Source organism: Lonchura striata, chromosome 9 (genome assembly GCF_046129695.1).
Source record: "Lonchura striata isolate bLonStr1 chromosome 9, bLonStr1.mat, whole genome shotgun sequence".
NCBI classification, from domain to species: domain Eukaryota; kingdom Metazoa; phylum Chordata; class Aves; order Passeriformes; family Estrildidae; genus Lonchura; species Lonchura striata.
In genome coordinates, this window is record NC_134611.1 from 7,933,899 (window position 1) to 7,961,041 (window position 27,143).

General features: G+C 44.5%; 1 protein-coding gene across 6 annotated transcripts in view; it reads left to right on the plus strand.

Annotated features, from left to right (window-relative positions):
- The window catches only part of DAB1 (DAB adaptor protein 1), a 419,748-nt gene that overhangs the window by 197,956 nt on the left and 194,649 nt on the right, over positions 1–27,143 (plus strand). For 5 of the 6 annotated variants that reach the window (XM_077785334.1, XM_077785332.1, XM_077785335.1 and 2 more), the window contains exon 2: positions 7,188–7,259. The gene's annotated coding sequence lies outside the window, so the exon portion shown is untranslated. Of the gene's footprint in view, positions 1–7,187; positions 7,260–8,851; positions 9,413–27,143 lie in introns of those variants that run through there. The other variant, XM_021542176.3, reaches the window with a different exon arrangement.

Sequence of the window (27,143 nt, forward strand, 5' to 3'; positions counted from 1 at the left end):
TCTGCAAAAAGGACCACAGAAAAAGATGTATCCCTTCAAGTTAGGGACTTGGACCTTTGCTTAAAATGTTTAAATTCAGTTCTTTTGGAAGGTCTGGGACAGAAAAGACTCTTGCCAACCTGACAGCTCATTGCTTCTGGTTTGAGATGGAGGAGGAGGTGTGTGATTTCTGTGAGTCATCTTCTGACAAGCAGCTGATAATCCCCCAGCCATCCATCCCTTCAGTGCTGGTGCTTTTCCTTTTTGCTGATCAAAGTCATCTGAGGGTCAGGAAGTGGATGGCATTGTTAAGTCTCTGACATGGAAATGGTGGGACACAATCAGACTGGACTTGAGGAAAATTATTTTATTTCCACTTAGAACCAGAGTAGGATAGTGAGAAACAAAGAGAAAAACTAATACACCTCCTTCCACTTCTTCTCAGTCCCGAGTCCAGCTTTTCATGCCCAACTCCTGTACCTCCTCCCTGCCCAGCAATGCAGGATGTTTGGGAATGGGGGATTGTGGTCAGGCCATAGCAGACAGGCTCTCCATGGGAGTCATGTTAAGTTGCAAGTGTTTTTGTTAATCTTTTTTTGTCTAAATGCTTATGTAAGGGTTTTGTTGTTTTTCAGAATATCCAAGTACAAATAGATTTGTTTCATAAAAGAAAGGGCAGTGCCAATTTATTACAGGAAACAAACAGCACCCTTATTTTTTTCTGAAGAAAAGAAGGTTGTATGGCAAATTACGGAATTAACGAATCACTAAAAAAAATAAATAAATCCACATTTCTTCTTCCCCCTCCTCTGTTGAGGATCTGTTCAGCTTCACCCCAATCTTCATTTTTGCTACATTAGTGGGTGCTCTGCAGTTCAAGCCCTGCACACCCCTGTGTGCTCTCGAGGCTGCTCTAGGAACGTGGTTTGGGGAAATGTTTTGGTTGCACCAAAGTGTTTCACACATCAGCTCCAGGAGGTGAAACCGTGTCCTGTTGGTATGTTTGCTGTGTGTAAGAAGAGGACTGGGGACCCAGAGGAGGTGGAAGCTGCTCCCTGTGTGTGAGTGCTGTAACCTGGAGGGTTTGTGTAGCACATGGGTGAATGGACTGTGGCGACACTGTTGAGGCAGGACAGGAATGAAGATACTCTGAGTCAGAAGGCGAGAGAATAGAACTCCGATTTATTTCAAAATACATCGCTCTTATACAGAGCTTCTTGCAGACCAGCTCTATTGGTCCTGAAGTGAAAACATCTCACCTATTGGTGTGTAGTGAATGATGCGCAGTGGCAAACATCTATAAACAATGTGAACAACAAGAGAGATAATGAACTTATTTACATTTTTTCTCAGTACTTTCTCAGGCTTCTGCCTGGTTAGAAATTTTCCATTTTCTCTTTGACTGAATCTGAGACCTACACTGTGGCTCTGCTGTCCTGGAAATCACCCATGACCACAGAACTGCGGTGACCTTTGATCTCTCCAGGTCCTGAATCACCCTTTGGGTGAGGTCTCTGCTGCTTTTTGCAGCCAGCTACAGACCTAAAGCTCTTTCTGCATCTAAATGACTGGGAAGAGGCTGCACAAAATACTTCCCTCCTGAGAAAACACCTTTTATGGTGATAGGGGTGTTCTAGCACTATGGATTTTCCAAAAACAGATTTTATTGAAGGCCAGCAGGATTGCCAACGTGCATCTGGGTGTGCTGAGCAGCTGCAGGCACCCAGAGCTGGGTGTTGGGATGACTGTGGGGTTGGTGGAGGTTGATTTGCCCCATTTGCACAGCACAGCTAATGAACACAGTCCCTCCAGCTCAGCAGCACATCAGAACTGATCAGGAACAGCCTCTGCTGACCAGAATTATGGCAAAGCTGTGTTTGGTGCATGACAAATAGCAGGGCGTTGCATATTTTTCATTATTAGCTATGAATCCATACAATTAGTGGTAGAAAAGAAAATAATATTTATTTATCTGTGAAGTCTAATGATAAAATAATAGCCAAGGAAAGTATTGATTCCTCCCTTGACCACTCTTTCCAGTGGAAGGTGTGGAAGGTGTGTGGGGGGGTGGAACTGAATGTTTTTTGAGGTCCCTCCCAACCTAAGCTATTCTGTGATTCTATGATAAAATAGGAATTTTAATTTTTCCACCAGTTTGCATATACCAGAGTTGGCAGTACATCTTGTATGAGCATTAACTCCACTATCCTGTTCCCTTCCCTTCCTTCCACCAAAACTCACCTCTTTTTTCCCTTCCTGTGGGTGATGAGGGATGTCTGTGCTCGATGGATAGAAAGGACCAGGTGCCTTCTGGTGACACCAGGAAGAAAATGATCCGAGGAGTTACAGACCACTAAGCCTTTCATTTGTACCTCGTAAACTGGTTCAAATGATAAGGGAAAAAAAAAAAAAAAAGAAAACATTTGGGAGATGCTGATAAGATCAGGCTTATCCAGTAGAAAGGTAGTGTAGGATATGGCTGGAAGTGATAGGGAAAGCCTAGGCTTGATGACCCAGCAGGTCACTTACAGTCTTTCTCTCTTAATCTCTTAGAAGTCTTTGAACTTGTCAATAGGAAAGGAAGAGAGAGGAACTGGCTTATCTCATTTATTTACGATGCTGAAAGGTCTTTGCAAGGCCCCTTGTAGAAAGCAGTCAGAAAGACAAGGTGGGTGGGTGAAAGGGAAAAGTAGAGTCAGGAATCAAAACCTGAAGTGAAGATTAGGAATAAATGGGGAATTTTCACCACTGCAGAGGGTTAAACCAGGGGTTCCTTGTGTGTTCCGTGTCAGGTCTTTGATTTGGGATGGAGAACTGAGGGAAGGATAGCCAGGTCTGGGGTAGCAAAAAGCCACTGAGGTCAGTCAGGTCCAGGGAAGGCAGTGAGGGAGGACAGAATAACCTAAACAGTAAGTACATGACATAACCTCCAAAAAATGTGCTGTATTAATGAGTGGGTTTTGCCCACCCTGTGGTATTAGTTTGAGTATGATCTGGTCAAACCAGAAGCAAAAGTCTTTGGTTCTGCAGCCCAGCTAGGAGGAGACCTTGGTGGGGCTGCTAATGGGGAGGAGATGCTTCCTCCCTGAACACCTCCCCAGCAGGGCCTGCAGTGCATGGCCAACTGTGCTTTTTCAGAAGCACAAAAGGGTTCAACAAACACAAATACAGTGTTATCTGAAAGGCCAGCAGTGATATTCAGTGTCAAAGCAGTCTCATTATTGAAGAAGCCCAAATCAAGAGGCTTCATGTAGCACTACTGGGATTTAAGTTAATTTTTTTCCTTCTGTTTAAACTCTGCATTTGTTTCTTTTCAACAGCTGTGTCTGTCTTTCTGTCCTAAACACAGATCTTGAGTAAGGGTTAAACAAACATCATTTATTTGCATTCCCTGCTCTCTGTCACAGCTGAGTGTGTTCCCTGCATCACTGATTTAAAAGACAGCCCCACCTCTTATCTGATGGAGCCTCCTGCCTCCCTTCCATTCCTTCCCATCCCTCTGCCTTTCCCCACCGCTTTTTAAGGGAGAAGAGCCACTGGATGTCCCTTGGAATTTCCGGGGCTGAAGTCCTGGGTGCTGCTAATGAGCAGTGAGAGCCTTTTAAGGAACTGAAACATTGCATTGTTATGATTTGGGAAACAAAAGCTGAATTAGAACTCTAACACTTAACTACGGCATCCCACTTTATTTTCCTCTAATGCAGGCTAAGCTGCCTTACAGCAATCTTTTAAATGTAATGATTGAGACTATTATAGGAAATACTATACAAAGCAACATTTTTTTTTCAGCCTAAATAATAAGTAGGGCAAGGTTTTAAATGAGGCTAGAGTAATGAATGCCGTACAATAATTTTGATGATAAATTTCCCCGGAGGATAAAGTGGAAGAACAGAAGCAGGCTGTATTTAATCATGCAAAGTTAAAGGAATGCAGACCAACAAATATTTATAGAAATGTACAGATTTTCTAACCTTTTCTGATATATTCTTGCCCCTTTTCACCTGAGAGACTTCGCAGAAGTTCAGGTCTTTCAGCGGGTAATAATCAGGAGGAGGAATTGATCACATAAGGTCAAGTGTTTCTTTGATGTAGAGCACAGAAATTCCTGCTTCCTTGCAGGCTGGAGGACTCAAACAATGAGACATTTGTTTTTCACAGCTCTTTCATTCATCAGCGTGTCTGAAAAGCTTGCTTTGAGCAGATACACAGCATGGGATGACACATCCTGCAGCTGACCCAAGGAGCTGTGTCCCCAACAGAGCAGGGCACTGCGCAGAGATCCCCTTCCCAAAGCAGCAGAGTTGTCCTTGTGGTGAGACCTGGGCTTCCATGTGCTCAGCAAGCTCAAAGCCTCTGTCCTGTGCTCCATCACCAGGCACAGACATGCCCTTCCCATGCCTGCAGCAAAGGTCATCCATCCTCCTCAAAGATGCTGCTCCTCAGCTCTAGCTTCTTCTCTTAGTCTTGATGACAAAAGCATGGCTTCAAAAACTAAAGGACAGTATAAAAAAAAATCACTGCTGACACCTGGCTTGGCACATTCCTGGTTGTTCTACATGGATGCACTTGTGGAAGGGTTAGACAATCTATAAAGTAAGCTAATCACTCCATAAGGTTGGGTTGCTTTATGTTTTTGGGTTTTTTTTTTAATAACTGTTAAAGTAGGGTGTTTCAGCTCAACCTCCAACAGCATCCACTTGGCAGAGGCAAAAACCTGAGGATTTCTGTTCTGCTGATCAATACTTACAGCATATATTGATTTCCAATTGAGGTGTTAACATTTTAGCTCTTGGAAGTGCTCTTGATATCAATTTTCACCTTGCCTGGTGTTCATTGCATGCTGAACGTTCTGTCAGTGAGTGAGCTCGGATCCCATCTGGAGGTGTTACGAACAAAACAGCCTGGCTGGGACACTTGGCTGGAACTAAGTACTGACACTGAAATGTTAATTAGCTAATCGCTCCTGGGAATCACCTACCGCCCCACCCTCACTACCATTCTAGGACTGGGATGCAAAATAGAGAGACCAGTGGAATCATGGGAGGGGGTTTTGGGGATGAAAACACCCCTAAATGGAAGGCTGGGCACAGTGGAGGGGGCTGGATGGGTGTGCTGGTTGGGGAAAAGGGAACCACATCCCTGGTCTGTGTCTGACCTGTCACCATAGCCTGCAGGGGACCAGACTGGACTGGGCTGTGGGAAGCAGGAACAAAGGAAAACACACTTCTGGTGTCACCAGGAGGGAAGGAGAGGGGACGGTCTGCTGGGACTTCAGATACAGACTGGACACCTCTGCACCTCCAGCTACCAGCGTGCCACAGACACTCCAGGGACAGACTCTGCACTCCTTCTCCCCTTTTGGCTACCGGGAAAAAGCTACAACAGCAGGGGCGAGCTCCGTGTCGAGGCCCCTGCCGAGCTGACTTCTTAATAAAGAGCTGAACATTAATAAAGGCATAGACCCTGTTCATTTCAGAGGGACCATTAATTCCAGCCACTTCAAGACTGCGGCGCGCAAAGATTTACTCGCCTTGCGCAAGCATCGTGGTAGCACGAAAAATCTGTGTTTAAAGCAGTGACCCGAGAAATGCTTTCACTCCAGCCTGGCACAGGCTGCCTCTACTTTCTCAGTCTGTGTAGTCATCTCTGAAATCATAGAATAAGCTAATAAATAGTGCTGTTTATTATGTTCGTGCTGTTTCGGCGCAATAATTCATAGCCAAAGAGCCCGGGGTGGCGGGCTCAGCTTGCTGGGTGGCTGGGTTTTGTTTAAGCAATAAGACACACATGATAAGCAGCGTGTCCCTTGGGGATTGTGCCTCCAGTAGTGTTAGGAGGCACAAGGTCAAAAGGCTCAGTGACTTTAACTACCTGAGAAGTGCCGCGTAATCCCCTGCAAATGGGCTGTCTACAATGTCTTATTGCTGTATCGGAGAGGGAATTATTTCTTTTTAAAGGCAGCCACATGAATTCACTCTATAATTGGCACAGGGCTGACATCACTGGCTGCCAATCAGAAATCCGCTTTGTCTAGGATTTTAACACCTTAATTTCAAGTCGGGGTCATCTGAACAAACGGATTTTGTTAAAATGATGTTCTATCCTCTTTGTGCTCTGAGTCCCATCTGCCCATTTCATGCTGTGTGTGCCCACGTTGTGGATTGCTCTGCAGTAGCTTTTGTGTCATCATCAGGCACCAAACAGTGACTGCAAAGTCTTTGCAGAGTTGGTGACATGGGAGCCATGGCCTGGGTTATGGTGCCTGGGACATTATTTAGGCTCAGAAACCCCCGGGATCGAGGGGAGGACAGACAGCCACATGAGCACCTGGGGAGGCAGCCTGGGATCTCAAAATAATTGCCTAGCCATCAAACCCTTCCAGCCCATGCTGTCTTTTCCTTTTTATTGGCAAACATAACACCAAAATAATAAAATCATCTGGATTTACTGTTGGTGAAATGAGCACACCTAGGTCAGAGCTTTACCAGCCTGAGCAGACGAGGAGCAGGATGTTTATCCCAATATTGAGGGGACCAGAGGCAGTTGCTGCCCTTTTTGGGAGGGAGGAAGAGGGATCCCAGATGGGAAGATTTCCCCTTTATTTCTCCCCACTTTAAGCTCCAGCAGAAGCAAAGATAAAGGCATACCCCACAGGAATTTCTCTGCAGCCCCTTGTGCTGGTTTTGCTGTCCTCCAGCCAACAGCTGCTCCTTTAGCAGAGGAGAGGAAATCCTGTGGTCCACCCCAGAGAATGCTTTTCCTTTGGGAAAATGGGAATAGATGCCAGAGGTCACGACTTCTCTGTCTTGGTCTGTCAGTGGGTGGGACAAGGGCATCTCTCGGGGAGGCTGTGAAATCCACAGCCGAGGAAATGCTGTGAAAGTTGCTGCTCAGCTGCCCTGGAATTTAGGGACAAAGCGAGAGGAATCCTCACCCTGTCAGAGGGCAAAAATTTGACAAATAGTTTTAAAGGCTTAAAATAAATCTATCTTCATAACCTGACTGCTGTGCTTTTTTCCTTAGGTGTGTTATAGAGGTAATGATACTTCTACAGTGAACTCAATTAACCTTCTGCAGCTTTCCGTGTGACAGGGAATCCTAAATCTTCTGTTTTATGAGTGCATGTGCAAAATTTGAAGCTACTCTGAACTTAGCATTAATAAATGCCCTTTTCTAATTGGTGCCCATTTGTTTGTTTTCTTTTGCAGTGAGAAAGACATGGTGGCTGTGAGTGGAATGTAGTGTTCATGGTTGGAAAGAGATTTCCACACAGGACAGAGGTATTATTATTGTTATTATTATTATTTTTTTTTTTTTTTAAGAATCTGCTTCTTGTGTGTGGATGCCTTTGGAGTTTCCATTGTTCAGTGATGTTATAAGGTGATCTTCAGGACTATTTTTGGTTCTCTGCATTGTTTTGCATAAACGGACATCCGTTGACAATAAGAATGATTTGATTCTCCTCTGTCTGATACACAATGCATTATATAGTGTCCTTTAGAAGTGCTGTGGAAAAAAAGGATGGGGTACAAAACCTGTTTATTTAGGGTGAAAAATCTGTGTATTTAGGCTTCCACAGCTCAGTTTCCCTACAAAACTCCCTTCTGATAGGTGCACACTGCATCAGGACACTCAGTAGTGTTTGCTCCTGCTTGGCTCCAGAGATCTTTGCATGAACACATTCTGTGGAGAGCAAAATGTTTCATCTGGGAGGGAGGATGTCAGCGATAAATGAGAAAAACAAGAGAAATGGATGATGGCCCATAATGCAAACCCCATAATATAATCATTGTTGTTTGATAAAAGAGACACTTGGAGCAACTCTCCGTGCCTTGCTAGGTATGTCTGGATTTATTATTCAAAAAGACACAATCAAATCTCTTCATTCCGTTGACAAATGGGAGCTATTCAATTCCGTATCTGCCTCTTATTTATAGCATATAGAGGGGTGATTTATATGCTGGCTGCAGATCTTCCAAAACAGTTTTAATTAGCAGCATTGGCTATTGGAATGAGAGTCCTGTAACTTCTCTGTCATACACATCCCCTTAAAATTGAAGGGAAATCTTACTCTTTGCCAGGCAACGTTTCTCTTATTTTTTTGGTGATGCCAGCAAGAAAATGCATGTGTGCTTTAGGTTGAGTTGCTGCTTGCAGCTCTGAGGGGCAGGCAGGGGAGGGTGAGGAAGAAATTGCCATTTATTGGCGAGCCTTGGGAGGACAGGGCTGTCCTTGGGGCGTTGGCAGCACCAGCACCTTGGTGTTTGAGGCCAAAGTAAGCACCAAACACACCAGGGCCAGCTTGGGCTGGGAGCACTGCCATTCTGGGATTCTGCTGTGCATTTCTGTGCTTGGAGGAGGATGGATCTGAGCTCCCACCTCGCCGTGTCCCGTGGTTGGGCGCTGAGCCCTCTCGGCGCTGTCGCGGCGGTGCGCGCACCGATGTCTGTGCTGGGAGCGTTGTCTGGAGATGCAAGAAGCATTCCAGCATTCCCCCTGCTCCTCAGAGCTGCTCTGCCTCGTGGGCTAATTGGTACCCCTGAGGTTCAGAGCAGAGGCAGGCACGGCGCGGGGGGCAGCCCGGCAAAGGCGCCGCTTTGAGTCTCTATTATTTCCACGCATCTGATAGGAATGTGATCCCTTTGAGACCTCAGCCTATCTGTCAAAGCTGAGATCAGCCAATAGGTTCAAAAGTTATTTGGGGAAGCAATGAGTGACAGAACAATTGCACAGCTCTTGTTTTTTTCCTGAGAAACCAGGCTAGAAAAGCGCAGGAAACATAAAGAGTATTTTTTGTGCTTTATGCAGTGTGTGTAGCATGCAGAATGCTCTGTTGTTATGCTTCCACTGATCTTTTTTTGACATAAGCAATGCAGTCATTCTGTCTTTGCATCAAATAAGTCTTTGTACTGCTTGTCACCAGCTCACAGTGTCTCTGTCTGTGTGTAAACTTGGTGTTTTCTACATCCCCCTGTCACAACTGTGCTGCTGCCTGCAGCTGGGTGGTTCTGCTCCAGCTCTGGGTGCTTTACAGCACTGCTCCATTGGTGATATTTACTCAGGAGAATAAGAAAACCTTAGGAAATCTGAAGTTTGAGGTTGAAAATAGCATGAAAAGAGAGGACATGAGCACTGGACCTGGTCACAGAAGTTTGGTGTCTTTACCTCCTCCCTTGGAGGAGGTCAAGGAAAGAAGGCACAACTGAGAGAGAAGACTGGATGAAGTTCATCCCTGCTCTGCCAACACTGTATGTTTGTGGTGCTTGGGAGACTGATGGGAAAATGAGGAATTAGGAAATGAGGACACAGAAAAAAATCCTTCTACAAGCAAGCCTGAAATTAAAGTGGTCAGAAAGAAGGAATGGAAATGATTCCTGCAGTTTGCAATGGGGAGATGATTGGCTCTGCAGCTTGGACAGCGAGGCATCCACGGGTAACTCACAAATTTGGAGAAAAAACTTGCAGTTCTTGGGCTGAATACAAGTTAGATTTTTTTTTTTTTTAAACTAGAGAAATGGTGTGTAGGTATTTTATTTCATTTTCTGGGCATATTGATAAAGCACACTGGTTAAGGAAGCTTTCAAATTATTAACATGTTCAGCCTTGTCTTGGAGCCAAGTGAGCAGTATTTGGTGAGCTGTCTTTGGGCATTACACTAAGTGCTTTTCTACTGCAATTCTAATAGAGTGTAGGGCTGAATTTGATAGTGTTACCTTTTAGTGATTAGAGAGTGAAGGGCTTTCAGTGTGTCTGTACTGCAGAGTTTGCTTTGATTGATAAATTGGGCATTATGCATTTCATAATTTTTTAATTCTGCCTTGAAGTAATGAGATTCCTTCTTCAAATTCCTCTTTGCATTAACATTTTGAAAATATTTTGGAGGTATGAATGGGGAAGGAAAAGAAAGAGGAGAGAACAGTTTTAATCACAAACACTTAAATTGCGCATTATTCAGTGGCACAGGCTAAACTCTGCTGGAGAAAGATACTTCTAAATTACCCAAATATTAACACTGTAATTATTGAGCATGGATAACAATTATGAATTATGGATCAGTCAGGGAAGCAAAGTCATAGTTGCCTTATAGAGAAAGGTATGATGGGAATGTGCAGGAAGATGATTGAGGATTCCCTCTTCACATTTCACAGGGTCTTTCATAGGGAAAGTGCAACCCCAAAACACTCAGGGAGTATCCCACTACCCAGTGACTCCAGCAGGAGCTCCAGCAGTGCTCACTGTTAGGATATATATATTTATTTCTCTGAATCTGGGGTTGCTCTGGCAAGAGCTCCTGCCCTATTGCTCTCCAGCTCTTGAGATTAACCCACAGATGCTCTTTTATCAGTTTTCCAGTTTATACCTACCCAGCTTCTTGCCTTTTCTTCTGCCACATCTATTTTCTCCAGACAAACCCAGTTCTGTTTTACTTTGGGTTTTGTTTTTTTTTTCCTTAGAGGAGGGCTGTAATATATTTGAAGTGTCTGCCATTAACTTTTGAGATTCAGTGACCTTTTTTAATCAGGAAGGAGGTTTTTTTCAGTTCTACGGGAAGAATTAATCATATGTAAACTGTTTGCTTTAAAAAGTCTCTTACCAAATGTGGGATTTCCCAGGTAGCTTTCAAAAGGTCAGAGGCTGGAGGCAGAAGCTGAGAGCAGCTGGAGAGCACTGCAGGAGGACAAACCCCCTCTGAGCAGGTTCAGAATCAGGGAGAGACCTGTGGTAACACAAGGCACTGGGGAGAACCCATTGTGTTTGAGAGGCTGGACCCAGGCCAGAAATTTGGAGTACACAGAGTGGCACTGTGCTGTTGTACCATGCTGACATTTGCCTGCAGTATTCTCCTGTTTCAAAAGCAAGTTTTTGTGCTTTCGACAAAATGTTCCTTGGCCCTACAAGATTGAAACAAATTTGGGTGAAGGAAACCATGAGAATTTTGGCTAAATTTCCAGTCAGCTGCTGGTACAGTCCCTTCTCCCAGGTGTGCAGGGAGCTGGGGTCTCTAAAGGAGGTTTCCCTTGTGGACCCAGTTTCTGCCAGCTCTTGGTGTGGTGCCAGCTCCTGGTCCGTGGTGGCAGGTGGCTCCAGAGCTGCCCCTGCAGACTCCCAAAAAACAGAGAGGTTTTTGCCCACAGCAGGGCTTTCTGTCCTGGGTAAACACATTTCATAAAGATCATTTTGGGGGATTTCACAGTGTAACAATCCCCTTTTTCCTCCAGCCTCTGCAGCAGTGAATGTGGGACCTTCTAGCTCCAGGTTAGAGCCACAGAGGGAGAAGAGTTGATGGAGAAAAGTGCAGCTGTCAAAAGAGAGGGACAGTCAGTGTCATCAAAGGCTGCAGTGTGTTGGGGTACAGGGTCCTTGCAAAGGAAGATTCCTTCTCTGAATTTTAGACAACTCTGCCAAATTCTTTAATGTGTTTTTTATGTGTTTTGCTGTACTTAGTAGTGGTTTTTACCTGCTGTGTCTCAGTGAAGCTGATTTTGGAAGATGTCTCACAAATTAGGTACAGTGCAGCGAGTGTTTGGTTTCCTACATGCAGCTCTGTTGTTCACCCCCCTCAGCTCCTGCAGATGATGCAGTGGAGCCTGTTCTGAACTTGCTTTCAAGGTTTTATCAAGCCTTGGTGAATAATTATTGCATTTGTTGTTGAGGGGAGTCCATCTGGAGGGTTTCACTCACAGAAGCACATCTTGTGACAGAAAGGGGAGTTTTCCAGTCTCAGGGGAAGCACACAGGTGAAGGGAGGGAGATGCCACCCCACCAGCCACCCATTTGCAGTGTGTGCTGTTCCCCAGGGATGGATTCAGGCCTGATCCCAGCCACTCTTCAGAGGGACTCACTCCAGGGTGGCTCAGAGCCCAGGGGCTCCTCCAGCTCATCCTGCAGCAGTGAAGTGTGGGCATTGCTCTTTCTCCCAATGATTAAAGGACACAGCTTTCTGTTCAAAGAGTTCATTCCCCAAAACCATTAAGGGAAAAGTTATGTGCTAGAAACATTTCCACCCGATCCAGAACACACAGGAAGTCTGAATATGAATGATTTAAAGACTATGGGAAAGCATAAAGATGTTAAGGTGAATTTACTACTTTGTTCAGCACATAGATTGTGTGAAGGGCCTGGAGTATGAATTAAAGAAAGGTTCCAGCCATGAGATATTACAGTTTAATTCAGACATTAGTACAGCCAGGGAGAAGACAGTAATGTATTGCACATCTAAATAGGATTTCCATACTGGATTGCACCTGTGATCTATATGGGCAGTGCAGCCTCTGTCAGGAGGAATAATGTGATGGGGATAATAGGCAGCAGTGGAAGGATTTACCTGGAGCAAGCTCTGCTGCTAATAGCTGGCTCATATCCCAACTAACCATGAGAGCTCATTGGTATCATGTCCTGTTGGATGTGAGGGAGGATGTTCTCCTGACCTTCAGCAGCCTCAAGGTGTTAATGAATCACTCACATCTGCCCTTTGTTCATGTCAGCCAGCACCACCTTCTGTGGGACAATGTGTTTAAAAACAAAAGGATTTTTTTTTAAAGGCAGTTTGAAATATTGTGTTGTCAGTCATCTGCTACCACACTTCAGCACTGAGGAGGTGGGACATTACAGAGCCCATGTTCTCTTCATTAAATTACTCATTATTCAAATTGACCAATGCCCCATCAATTTTTATTCATCCCTTCTCCAAATTTTAGATGGTACCACTTTTCCTTGCTTCTAAAAATATTTGTAGATGGTACTTAAGCCTTTTAACTGTTTTTTTTTCCTTTTTTCTTTTTCCTTTTTGAGGTCAGGTGTGCCAGTTTCAGTCAAGGCAAGATAAACTTTTAAAGTGTCATTCTTGTTTTAGTTTCTCTAGATCTTTGCTTTTGACCACTTCTGTTTGTACACCTGTGACTTTCCTGGAGCTTTTATTTCTCATAGAAAACCTGGAGGAAATAGAGGTGGCTGAGGGACAGCACTGTGCCTGTGCCATGCGTGTGCTACAAGAGTCGCCTCAGCCCTCTGGAGGCTTTCTTCCTCCTGATTTTTAAAATTTTTTTTTCCCCCTGGTTTAAGCATTTCCAGCAATGGCTCTGAAGTAATCCCAGAGCTCTGTCTCTTCCCATTTTTTGGCTGAGGAGGCTTTGCAGTGTGTGCTGCAGGGGCAATCGACCCGGGGTCTGTTGCACACGAGCAGCTCTGCCAGGTGTTTGCTGCTCTCTCTACAAACAGCGAGAGCAGATGGGCCAGGGAAGCACCTTGCTCTCGGTGGGTCTGGAGAATGAGCTCATTATCCAGCCAGTGGCCTGTCACAGCAGCCTCATTTACCAGTGGCTGGTGTAGAAAACAAACCCTGGAGAGCTGAGCCTGGCGGGGCGGGAGCGCGGCGCGCCAACCGCGGCGGTGCTGCTCGGCGAGTTGGGTTTGAGGGATAGGGAGGGCACCTGGAAAGGCAGAGAGTTACAAATAGGCATCAAAAAGCCTCATAAAAATGACAGGAAGTGCTGCTTTTGGGAGTTAAAAAATGGCACATGGAGAGGGGGCACATTTCAAGGCTGATTCTGAAAGTCCCTTTCCCTCCTGTGCTCAGGTGGGGCTGGTCTCTTTCTCCAGACAGAACCAGAGCACACAGCCTCAAGCTGCATCAAGAGAAATAGAGGTTGGATATTAGGAAAAAGTTTTTCACAGAAAGGTGATAAAGTTCTGGAATGGCCTGCCTGGGGAGTGATGGAGTCACCATCCCTGGATGTGTTTAAAACCAGACTGGATGTGGCACTGGGTTCCGGGGCTCAGTTGTGTTAGGGCATGGGTTGGACTCAATGATCTTGAAGGTCTCTTCCAACCCAGTCACTCTCTGAATTCTGTGAATTCCTTAGGTGGTACCTCCACCAAGTATTCCTTAAAAAGTCCAGAAAGTATTAACAAAACACGCTTAAAGAGTGTGATGTTCAAATATAAAAAAGGACCCAAACCTCCCAGGTTATGTTAGACCAGAGAGGCAACTGAACAGCTTTCCATCTGTCTCCTCTTGAATGCCACCTGGGAAACACCTCTGACTGTGCTCACAAGGTTGAGGATTGCAGGAGTCCTTTGCTTGCTGATAAAGATACAAAAAAAATTTGGCACTAGTTACTCAGAGGAATGTAAAAAATGTCACAGCTGGCAGCAGTCTTGGAAAGAGAAAGTGCAGGAGTGGGAAACTTCAGTTTATTTGTAGCAAAATCCATGAGGAGCGTGGGGGAAATTGTTGTCAGTGGGTTACTCTGTGGATCTGTGAGTGTGTGATTGATAGTGTCTTAAGAGTATTAAGCTCCCTGCTTCAATATTATTGTTGGGAAATCTGGCTGCTTGTATAATCCCAACATTTATAATCCCAAATTTTATATAGGCAGAGCAAATAGTATGAACCACTGCAGTGAGGAGTGGGGTCCTGTGTGGAGTGGGAATGTGTCATCAAATAAACCCTTGATTGACCCCAGTGACTCCTCCGGTGCGGGGAGAAGTGGGAGACCACTCCAGCTTTCAATTAGGCAGAATTTCCTGTTTTTAAAATGCCTAAAGACAACAAAACCATGTCCCAACAGGCTGCTTCTGGGGTGTTTTGTGTTAAACTGGTGCCTGGCACAGCTGGCACAGCGATGGAGCGTAACCTTTGCAGTAGGTGAGGAGCTGGAGGCAGACAGATGTTCCCGTGTCGTTGGCTGCCATTGTGCATTCCCTGCCCACACAGATGGTCCTGTGGAGCACCCTGGCAGCCTCTCCCTCCCCACACCCCTTCCCACCTGTTGGCACTTCCAGATCCAGCAGAAGAGCGGCTGGGATCCGGGGAGAGCAGGACAAAAAGACGCAGCAGCACTTCTGGCTGTGAAACGAGGCAAGCTGTGTGCAGTGCATAGCAAGGAAGCCAACAATGAGGCCTCACCCCAGAGCAGGAGCTTTCTATCCAGGATCCATTGTGGTAATTCACCAGATTGCAGCATGGATGGAATTACAAGGGATTTTTTTTTTTTTTTAATGAAAGGGAGCTTCTGTTCTGAGAAAAATTAGGTGATGCTCAATTGGATTTGGTTCTTCTCCTGCATGCTCAGCTTTATACAGAGAAAAAAAAAAAAAGGGCAGAGAAGAACAAATTGACTCTGGAAATCATCTCTTACAAACTTGGCTTCAATCCTGCCAGCCCTTCCTATAGGAATGAGCCTCCCACCCACAGAAAGAAGTTGGAGTTGAGAAGCCCCTTCCCAGAGGCAGCTGCAGAGCCTTGTTAGAGCAGTTTCAGAGGGTTTTCAGCAGACTGCACTCGTGCTGCATCCCAGGGGCACATTCCCTCCTGCCTGGGACCAGACATTTGCCCCATTCCCTGTCTCCCACCCTTTTCCTCACAGCAGGAAGGAGCAGGAGTGCTGCCTGATCACTCCCAGCATCAGCACAGGTCGGGGTGGCTTCAGCCCTTCATCTAGAGCTGGAAATCAACCCAGAATAAGCTCAGACCTCAGTGTGACTGATGTCACTCCATTCTGCAGGTGAGAAGAGTATCCTGAAGTGAAATATAAAGCTGTGAGAACATCACCCAGCACTTCAGGCTTCCCTGCTTCCCCTAATGGTCTGTAGGGAATGTGTCAGGCTGGGCAGGGAGCTGGCACAGGCTGGCCTGGCATTCCTGACCTCACAAGAACCACACCGACTCACTCCCAGCAGTGGGAAAACACAGTCATCATTATTTTTTTAAATAAATCATACCTTGCAGTTATAAAACTGAGAACTGACTACAGCTGAATTTGAGCAGGTTTGGTTGGAGGGCAGGAGAGCTGTCCAGCAGGGAGTTTGTCAGCTGCTGCACCATGTGGCCCATCACAGCTGCTTCAGGAATAGCACTGTATCATGCAAAATATTTTGCAGGCAGGCACTTTGCAAACCCTGGAAAGTGTTTTACAGATTCTTCTGCAGAGGAGGTTGCCAGTCAGTAGCATGGTTTATTTATTTTGTTTGGTTTTCTTGGGTTATTAAGCATGTTTTATTTATAGAGTGTGCTTTCTAGAGAACCGTCTGCATGCATGTTCTTAAATAAAGCATCTGAGGGTGCTGGGCTGTTTATGTGTGTGGGGCCATGCTGGTGCCAACAGGCATCTCCATGGGGTCTGTAGGAGCTCTGGAGATGTGCATGGAAGTGCTCAATGAACTGGAGGGAAGCATTGGTGTGGAGAGTTTGTGGAGAGAGAGTTTGTGTGTGGCTCACCCATCCCCTCAGCTCCTCACCTGCTGCAGCCCTTTCCCAGGAATTTCGGTGCAGAATCCAGAATTACTAACTCCAGCCATAACCCTTTTAAGCTTAAGCATGGAAGTCACCTTGTGTCGTGAAAAAGTGTGAATTTGTGTGTGTGTGTGTGAATGTTTGCACCATCTGTTCCCTCTCCTGCAGCTCAGATGAGATTTTTTTTGTCCCCTTTGCTCAGCTCTCACAGGTACCTGTGGTGTTAGTGTCCTCCACAGCATTGCACAGGTTTTTCTCACTAAAAAACATCAATACATGGGCACAGGTGTATCAGTGCAGTGCAGGTAGAAATTTATTCTGGCAGTAAACACCCTCCTGCCTTTATCTCCTCTTGTCATCCTCTTAATTAAATTGATATTCCTAAGGTGTATTCAGTTTAGGATTTTGGTTTTTTCCCTACTGAGAAGCGCAAGTTAAAGGAATTATGTGCATAATGGAGTGGCCAGCTGGCAGAGCCGTACTAAAATACAATTTCTGCATTTACAGTTTTGTTTTTGTCCTAGCAATCTGCAGAGCAGCCAGTGGGCAGGGAAACCCTGCTTATAAGAGCTATTTCCCATGATTATTAATGCCCTGGAAGCTGAAATCAAACATTGCTAATCCATCACTCACAGGGCTTTGACACCAAGCCATCACAAGGAAGGAAGTGTCGTTTAAGTTGTGCTTTGACACTAATGGGTTTTGAGAAAACTAAGATTATCATCTAGAACAAAAGTCTCCAGTTGCTGTCACATAATGAATTTAAAACTCTTCCACTCTCTTTGGCCACGTGGGAACTGCTTGTCTCCACAGACCCAGCTGATTTCTCTGGAGCAGAGAATTTTGTAGCTGGGGCTGTTGCAGTTTATTAAAATGAGCTGTGGATTTTCAGTGGCAGCTTAATTCACAGTTTTCACATCTCGGCATTTCAAATAATTTTAATCAAATAATTAAATTCAAATTATTTTAATAAATTTAATTAATTAATTTTTGGGTTTACAATTTGTTCCAGAAGTAATGCAGTTTGCTGAGATTACACACATTTTCTGCAGTTTTGATTTTACTGCCGTATTCATTTAGCTCAGCAAATTTATAAAACTAATTAAAACAGAAGTACTTTTTTGATTCAAATTGTGAATGAAAAGCAAGAATCTAATGTAAAATGACACTTGCAGGGAGATTAAGACCAATTGCAACTCCGTGAGTGTTTTACAGCTTAGTATTTTAAATAAAAAGCAATTATTTTTATAGTATATTCTTGGCATGGTTGTATTGTTTTCATGTTTTGGGATGCCAGGGGAGTGAGAGATTAGGACGTGGTCCAGCAGAGTACTGAAACGTGTCTGACATTAGCCGTGGAGTTGGTCCTGACTGAATTCTTGGATTTCTTGTTTGCTGAACCGAGATGGAGCCAGACCCCATTCCGGTCACCAAGGCTCCCCAGCTCTTGTTAAGATTGTGTCATCCAGGGAGTGAAAACAACCTGCAGTTCCCAGGCCATCAGCATCAGAGGCAGCAGCAGGATTTTTCCTTGTCCTGGTAGCCCTTGTTCAGGTGGGAGAGCAGGGAACACGTGGGGTGGTTGGAACTCGTTTGGTGTCCAAACACCAATTACTGCCTTCCAAGTGACAAATCTGGAGGGGGGGAAAATGATGATGATTTAATAAATTTCTTATGAAGGCAAATGACTCGTACATAAATCAATCTGCTTCATTAGAGGGGGAAGTGGGCTGAACATGGAGGTGACAAAGGTTAACTCCACACTCGTGGCACCAAACTTCTTGTGTCTTCTCCCGAGCTCTCGCCGCAAGTCGCTCTTGCAGCAGTGCCTGTCACCATCCCCAGCTCCTCTGGCAGCATTTCTTGTGCCACCTTTCACAGCATCAAAAGCAGTCTAAATGTCAGGAGAAATTCACAATCTTGCTTTGGACTGTGAGGTGAAGGTAAAGTTTTGCTCTTTTTCCAGTGCACGTCTCGTGCGAGCTGCAGTGTTCCCAGTGTCCCCACGGGTCCTGGTCCTGCAGTTCCCCAGATCCTGGCACCACACCTGCCTCAGCTGATGTCTGGGCACTGCTGGGAGCCTGTGCCTCTGTCTGGACTCCTGTCCTGTGCCATCCCTGTGTTTTTTCCTGCTGCTCCAACACTGATCCTTGCCTGCCATCCTCAGTGGCAGCCATGGCTTCTGCTGAGCTGCCCACGTGAAAGGTGTTTTCAGGACTCACCTCCCACTTCTGGGCACCCCTGGGCCACCCTGCACAGTCCAGGGTGTTTGTCTGACTCCGTTTTGGCTGTCTCAAAACAGCAATTTGGATTTTGGCTGATTTCACCCACCTCTGTGCAGTGAATACACAGAGAGAGGTTATGGGGTGCTCTCAGGGTTGGATGAGCCATCCCAGTTGTTGTCACCTTGTTTGTAAATGTTGTGGTGTTGTGCTCTGTGCTTTTTGGGAGTTTGTGGCCAATGATGGGATGTCTCAGCTGCTGTGAGAACAGAAAAAAAAGCACAGGAAGGTTTTGACCACGCAGATGCAAATCTGAATATTTTTTTTTTTGTGCCTTTGGAGCTTTTAGAATTGATGAAGATGTGGCAGCAAAGAATTTACACATCCTCCTGACCCCATATGTTGTTCCCCCTGCAGATCTCTGCTCACGTGTGCAGCATTCCTCTCTCCTAATTTACTGACACCTTGAGCAGAAACAGGGCAGGCAGGGAAAGGCAGCACGAACACCAACCCACCATATGTTGTTCCTAATGATTGAGAATGGTGGGTGTGCACAGTGCTCTCCTGACTTATTCCATGGGCCTGTGGCACTACAGCTGTTGTGCTTCTATTTCCCCCACTCCTCTCCCCTTCACCACCCAATTCCACAGCCAGGAAGCTGAGGATGCTGCTGCTGTGAGACATTTTTGGAAGGTACCTGTCAGGATGTAATTGCTGCCACTTACTCCCCTCTGAGTTACACAGCCCAGTGCCAGGGAATATTGTTATGATCAGGAAATTGCATTTTTTCTCCCCCAGACCTCCAGCATTCAGTATTTTTGTTCACATCCCCATGGCAGAATCCACCACGTTTCCCAGATTTGTGGTTGGTCACAGTGTTGCTTTTGCACAGGAGAGCAGCAATGGGAAGAGACAGGAGAATCCTGTCATTGCACTATTAGTTCAAATTTTTATAAAACATCAGGAACTCAGAGTATAGCTCTTTTAATGTCTTGTTCAAGCAGGAAGGAACATTGAAATGTACATTATTTGAAGCCCAGGAGACATGCACTAGCATTTATAGTGACACTAGAAATCTTCTTGTATTCCAAACTGCTCAGGAGAAACATTGATAGCTTTATTCAAAATAATGATACTCAGAATTGCTGAATCATGTTCCCAGAGCATCTGTCCTGGAGGAAAATCAGTGCTGCCATCCCTGTCCTGTTTCCAACAACGAAATAATGTCTGGAGTTTGTGTTTTCTGGTCTGGGAAATGCATCAGGATGGTCCCAGCTCTGTTGTTATCTCTCTTCTCCCCATTTTTAGTGGAAGGTTCACTCCCTTTCTGGTAGAAGCTTCTTTGCACATGGTAGGGGAGTCAGAACTAAAAGGTCTTTAAGGTCACTTCCAACCCAACCCATTCTGGATTCTGTAATTTTTGGGGAGAGAAGTTGTCACTGAAAGTCAGTGAATTTTTAGCATTAGTTTGGCAGGGATGCTTAATAAAAAGCCATAAGGAGAGCTGGCCATTAAATACTTAATTAATCTGACAGACAGTGTTTATTTGTCATATTTTTTGGTACAGTGGCAAATTATCTGGCAGTAGTAAAACCCTGGGTTTAGGTGACCTTGTGGTTAATCTTGGCCATTTTATTTTCCTGAGTGCTACAGGGAGGCTTGTTTCATTTTTATGGAAGAGCTCTGAGGCCTCTGTATGAGCTCCACAAGATGCAGCAAGATTCTGCTATTACATTAAATATAAGACCCACTATGCATTAAAATAAAGTGGAAATCTGCATTAAACTGGCACAAGGCAGAAATTAAGCTCATATTCTGAAAGAGGCACTGATGCCATGCAGAAAATAGTCTATTTGGATATCATTCTGCTGGTATTTTTCTCAGCTATATCCTTTTTTTCTGGAGGGGTGGGGAGGAAAACAAGCTCTCAGTGGCCGAGTTCATTTTCTCCCGCTGCTGCTTTTTTCATTGAAGTCATCATAATCCTCCATTTGTGACATCAGAGTTACTGGCTAGAGAGATAATTATGAGTTCACAAACTGAAGATTATGACCTTCAAATGAGGAAGGCACAGTGGGGAGGACAGATTCCTAAGCAACAGCTATCAGATATTTGTGAAATATTTGCAAAAATGTCCTTGCAGTTTAAAAAAAATGAGGGAGAGAGGGCAGGAGGGAAACATCCAAAAAATATTATCAGCAGAATGAGTTGCCAGCCAGCATTTTTTCTCCAAGTTTTCCATTTGGTGCCCATGATTCTCTAACCTGTCTCATTTAGCCTTAATGAACACGAGACATTTTTTTAGCATGCCATATGTGCTGTGGTCCTTAGGAAAAAAAATATATATCCAAATAACTTATTTTTTTTATGTTCTGACTCTACCCAATCATAATTTACATTTTGCACAGTTTGATGCCCATCTGCAATGTCTTTACTATCAGAAAAGGTAATAAGAAAGGGAGGGAAAAAAACCACAGGAACACGTTGAACGACTTACACAAGAAAACCTGGTTGGGAGAAAATCATTTTTGTCCCTATGTAAATAAGAAACTTGGAAAATGGGTTGGATTTGTGACTCCAGAGGTGGGGTCAGCTCCTCTATCAGCAATGGCTTGAGAGGAGCCCCAGCAGTTTTTGGGGAGTCTCTGTCTCTGTCAGGAGCTGGTGAATGGTTCCCCCCAGGGATGGGGAAGATGAGGAGCATCCATGAATCTTGAAAATGAGCTGAGTTGTGCCTCAGCTGGATCCTTTTTTGTAATTTTGGACAAGCTATCTAATGACCACAAACTCCAAGCTATTTAATGATCCCCAAAGCTCCTTGCAAATATCCCATCCTGAAAAGGTGGAAAAGCTTTGAAAGGACATTGATTCCTGTTCCACCCTCCCTGTCTAATACTCCAGAATCAGGTGTTTTATCCTTGGAGCCTGGCAGGAGGAGGAGGAAAGGAAGGAGTCACCAGAGGGAGATCCCAAATAGCTCCAGTGGCTCATTCTCAGAGCGTGGCTTTGGGCCTGTTTCATTTTGATACCAGGAGCTGATGGGAGCTATTCCAGCCCAACGAAGCCTTCAGTTACTTCCTCTGGGATTGTACAAAGTCAGAATTGAAAATGGGTTGCAGTAGTCAGAGCAGCCTTTGTGCCGAGCTGCCAAGGGTTTCAAGGGTTTATGTCTTACAAATTCCTTAAATTCAGCAGGTGACCAAAAAAAAAAAAAAAAAAAAAAAAAAGCAGCATTTCTTATTTATGTGAAACACAGAAGAGAAATTCCTGTTGTTAATGTTAACTCCCAGTGCTCTGCTGGGATGTGAGGAGTGATGGGAGGCAGGGGCTGTGCTGGAGGAGCTCCTGAGATGAACCATGCATGTGGAATCACAGAATGAGTTGGGAAGAACATCTAAAGGCCTCCCTTGCCATGAGCAGGAGAATCTTCAACTGGATCAGGTCAATCAGAGCCTCATCCAGACCGTGAATGTTTCTGGGGACGGGGCTTCCACCTCTCTGGGCAACCTGTGCCACTGTCACCAAAACTTCCTCATCTATAAATTGACCTGAGTGAGGCTCCCTGTCCAGGTTTCTTGACACTGGGGGTAAAATTCAGGATTTCTCCATGGGTCAGGATCTCCTCCATGCACCCAAAGTCACATCAGACTCTGTAAGACAGGGATGGGGTATTTTTATATAGCTCTGAGCTTTAAGGATATTTCTAGTGTAGGTGATGTACTGGGGATATTCCAGAGCAATCACAGCTTGGGATGCTGGAGCCTGGAATGCCCCAATGCTGTCCCTGCTGCTTTGCAAAGCAGGGAAAGAGAGCTGTATCCATGTGGCCAATTTATAGCCAGAAGTACAAATCCAATCCAAATCCTTCTGTCCGCAGCAAAGTGCTTGTGATCAAGATACAGCCTAAATAACTATTTGTATAAAATATTTAGCAACTAATTCCTCATTACAGATGCTTTGGGACTGCTTGCAGACAATTGAAAATTTAAAAAAAAAAAAAAGGAAGGGAATTATTGAATATGTCATTCAGTGCACATGACTTGACCAGCTTTAGGAGCTGCAGTGTTAAATCATGAGGTAGAGCATCTGGAGTGAGTAGAGAATTAGTAGAGAATAAAGGAGCAGCAGTAGCATGCCAGGTACCACAGGAACTAGTGTATATATCAAAACAGAATTAATGCAAAGTTGTAGTTGGAAAACATTGTGTTTTGAATGAAAGCCAGGTGCAGAACTGACCCACTGACATTCCCTGAGCCTCGCTCCTATGGCTGGCCCTGCTCAGAGCAATAGAGGTTAATTATTTCCCAGTTAATAAACAAAAAACCCCCATTTACTTCTTCAATTTCACTTCTCCTAAACATGAACCTGTGGCAGTGAACTGAAAAAAACAAGAGAATAAATAATACAGACAAATACATGGAGGAGTTCAATTATAATTTTCCCCCATTGAAACTGCCTTTTAACAACTACATCTTCTGACTGACAGCTTATTAATACTAATTATATGAGATATATGCAACATAACTAGTGCACTGGTACTTTCAATTATCTTCCCTTGTCTTCAATTCTTCCCCTGTGCTCCCATCCTCCCTTTTCATGCCCCATAACCACTACCTGGAGCTGCAGCTCAGAGCCAAAGGAGCAAAAGCCTCTCATTTTTACATGGGCAAGAAAGGCCAAAAAATCTTGTATGTGTTTATGATGCTGTGTGGGTGCTCACCAAGGAGAAATTCCAGTTTGGCAGTGGTGGAAAATGCTTGGAATGTTTTGGAAGTCCTGGGAATTTCCTGTGAAGGTGCTATGAAGTTTTAGCAGTTGGACTCAGAGATTTTGGAGGTCAGACTCAATGGTCCTGGGGGTCTTTTCCAGCTTTAGTGATGCTGTGATTATATTCCATGATTCCAATTGCATTGGAGGTCCTGTAAAGTTCCTCTCCATGCTGTTTCAAGCTGACACACCCTGGTTTATACATAATTTTCACAGTTTTTCCACAGCTCAGAGTAACCCTAGAGCTGATCCTGGGGAATCTGTGCTGCTTGATCCAGGCTGGCACTGGCTCCACACTACCCAAACCTCACCACCCAAACCCAACGTGATCTGCAGCAGCTTTTTGGGAGAGCTGAGGTTGGACCAGCACTGACTGACCCAGGTCCTTGCTTAGACCAAGTCCCCAGCACTGCCTCAGCTTTGTTTTAATCCCTACTTAATGAACTCTCAATTGCTTATGCAAATCAAAGCAGTGGAGACACTTAAAGGTTATTTATAATTCCTGGAAACGTTATGAAATTAATCATTCCAGCTTTTACAGTGTCATTTAGATATCTAACTTTTTACATTATATTGCTATAACAGCTTATGTAAGAAGACAAATATATTTTGGTTTTATTTTTTTATATAAGCTTGCTGATTGCTAAAACATCTATGACAGCTGACATGGAAATCAGGGAGGTTTTGATTAGGCTTTTCTGATATGTAAATGTGTGTAAATGAGGTTTATATCTATTTTAATTTTTTTTTTAAGTTTTATTTATAGAGCAGGCAAGTATCCCATAGAAATTAGAGGAAACTGAGAGGAATGTTCATGTGAGATTGACTTTGAGATGTCCTGAATGGTGCTGGGAGGCAACATAAGGATAAACAGGATCACCAAATACCTTGAGATTTATTTCAGTAGTGTTTTTCTGTGGGGCACGTTAGGAATTGTTTTTTCCTGGAGGCACTGCTGGGGCCCTGGGGAGCTGAAGATGCTGCAGGTGAGGAGCAGCACTTGGGGCTTTGAGCAGCCCCACCTGGGCAGGTGCAGTGGGTGTTGCTCAGGCTCTTGGGGGCTGCAGGATTTCTCCCAGCAAATCTCACATCTGTCCTCTGTAGAAAAAAACATAATTTACACTGGTTTAAATCAAGCATTTGTCTCTTTGGACACAGAAAGCTGCCAGTGTTCTCCTGCAGTCTTGGTATTTTGGATCCATGAAACTTCCCGAGTGGTTTCCAGAGCGTGGACACCAGACTGAAAAGGGGAATAGTTAAATTTTGGGGTTTTTGTCACCTCTCTTTTCAGGTTCAGCCTCAAAGAGCCAAGCTGAGGTTTCCAAATGGCAAGTCTGCTCTTATGGACCATCTTCCATCTTCTACAAATCCCACAGCTTTGGATCACAGGGCGAACAAAAAGCCAGGATGGAGGAGCTGGATCCAAACCTCCCTTTAAAAAGGGAAGTGTGGCTGGAGGTTCCCATGGCTGGTCCATCCACAGCCTTGGCTCGTCCATTTGTGTTGTGCCCTGCTGGAATTTCTGTTCAGTGTGACGGAATTCTGTTAATTCACCCATTTTCTTTCATCTTTTGAAGTAAATTAACAGCTATTTTAGCAGTATCACGGTATATCTGTAACATTTATTTTGAAAAGGAAAAAGGGCTCAGAAGATTACCAAGGTGTCCAGCTGTGATAATATTACCTGCCTTGTAAAGTGCCCTAGGTGACTCTGAAGATGTAAAGCAAATTGAGGATTACATTAACTTCCTCCTGACTTGCTCAAATTATTAATTCAGTATCACCAACTATCAAATAGAGTAGGGTTATTATTTTTTAAGTATAAATGAATAACTGTGGTACATGGCAAAGTACTGCCTGCAAATAATTAAAACCTGCTTTGATTGTATCTGTAGTAGAGGTTGGTATGTCTTTTTGGGGTTTTTTTCGTGTTTTCTTTATAATACAAGATTACAGCAGCTGCATTCATATTCAGCTTAAATAGGCAGAGGAATGAGTTCTGCATAGCAATGTGATTTTGTAATAGAATAGTTTTACCTTGGAGATCCACAAGTTTTTTTTCAGTCTCTGCCTCACTGCAGGGCAGATTTGTGGCATGTTGCTCAGGGAGCAAAGACCCTGCTCACTTCCAGAGCTGGTCAGTGGCAGAAACACAGACCCTCTTTCCAAAACATTTTACTCTCAACCATAATGTGCAGTTTTGGAAAGCTAATTCTCCCTTATTCCGAAGGGACAGTTTGAGTGGTTTATCAGTTCTACATATAGAATAAATATACATATATAACACTAATGCCAGTGTTGGAAGGTGCTCTGCTTGGCTTCTCTGCATGCAGGCATTCCTTGGAAGGGACTTGCTGGTTCAATCTGCACAGTTTTAAGGGATGCCATTGCTGGGTGGGTGCTTGAGCAGTGTCAGGGATTCTTTTCCTTCAGTCTGCCTCCTGCCAGAAGCCTGAGTTCCCAGGGGCTGTGGGAAGCATTGCAGGGCTTGCTCTTGGAGGATGTGGCCATTGCAGTGATTTAGAAGAGGATGCTGACTCACAGCTCGTATTAGCAAAGCTGGAGTGGATGGCTCAAAACTGTACTTAAATCTTCAGCTCCCATGTTCAGGCTGAAACATTTTTCTCCAGTGGAGACGTGGCCTTATTGATTATTCATTATTCCTTAACCTTGATACACTGGAGCAGGGAGTAGAAAGAAAAGGTGAGAATGGACAGGAGTGACTTTTATCCACCAGAGTGGGTAAAATGATGGTTTTGGGATGGATCCTCCCCAGCTAGAGAGGCTCCCCAGACACCTGAGGCAGGAAAGGGAACGAAACATTCACCCAACAGATCAAAGAATTACAATTATCTGCTGGGGCAGAGCCCTGCAGTGTCTTAGCCCCAGGATTGGCACAGAAATACATTTTGCAGTTCAGGTTCCCTGTTGAGTCAGGCTTGGGTGCTCCCCATTTCCAGGGCAAGGTGCTGCAGTCCCCTGCTCTGTGATGCTCCCAGCACTCGGAGATCACTCTTTAAATCCCCTTCCCTCTCCCATTAATCAGGAGCAATTTGAAATGGTAAGAGCACTGTAGCATTTCTGTTAATCAATAACTAACTGAGCTATTAATTTTCTACTAATATATTCTTCTTTAGTGTGCAGGGAGTGGAAACTCTGTCGATTCCCTGTGCTGATCCTACCCAGTGCCCACGAGGGTCAGTGCAGAGGCTTCCCTGGACTTCAGGGGGTCTCTGAAATGCCCCATTGGAGGTGGTGAGAGATGCAGGAACAGCAGGAGCTCCAAAACCCCTCTCACTGCTGTTTCACCACTTCAAGACCTCTGCTCAAAGCCCTCATCCTGCAGCAGGATGTCAGCTGGAAAATTCAACACCCACGAAATTTTGCAGTAGCAGAGCTCTGATAATGAGTTTTACAAATAATTAGCTGCAGTATCTCTTTGTTTTATAGAAGTGCAATAGTTGATGAACTTGCTATGCCACAATTAGGAGCTCATTAGCAAACAAAATTCAAGGGTAGCAAATACCTTAAGGGGATGTTTTTAGGAGTATTTAATGAAATCATGAGATCAGAAGGAGATCAGTGAGGAAATGTAAATTCCTAGAGATGCTACACACCTCCTGCAGGACCAGGGACAAGGCAGGGTCTGGAAGTCAGGACTGAGGCTCACTGGATTTGACAGATTTTACATTCACTTACAAATTTTAGTTCTTCTCCACGTCATGAGAAATGGCACTGTGTCCACATTTTATTTTTTTATAGCTAGTAAAATACATGTGGGTTTTCTATTCTGTTATTTAGTTTGAAGGTTTTAGAAAAAAGATGCATTCCTTTTGTTATGCAAGCCATACCACAGAAAATAGCTCTTTCATTTGTTGTGATCTGATTTTCAAAATATTTTTCAGTGTCATTGAGGAAATAATCCTAACAAAAGTACTCCT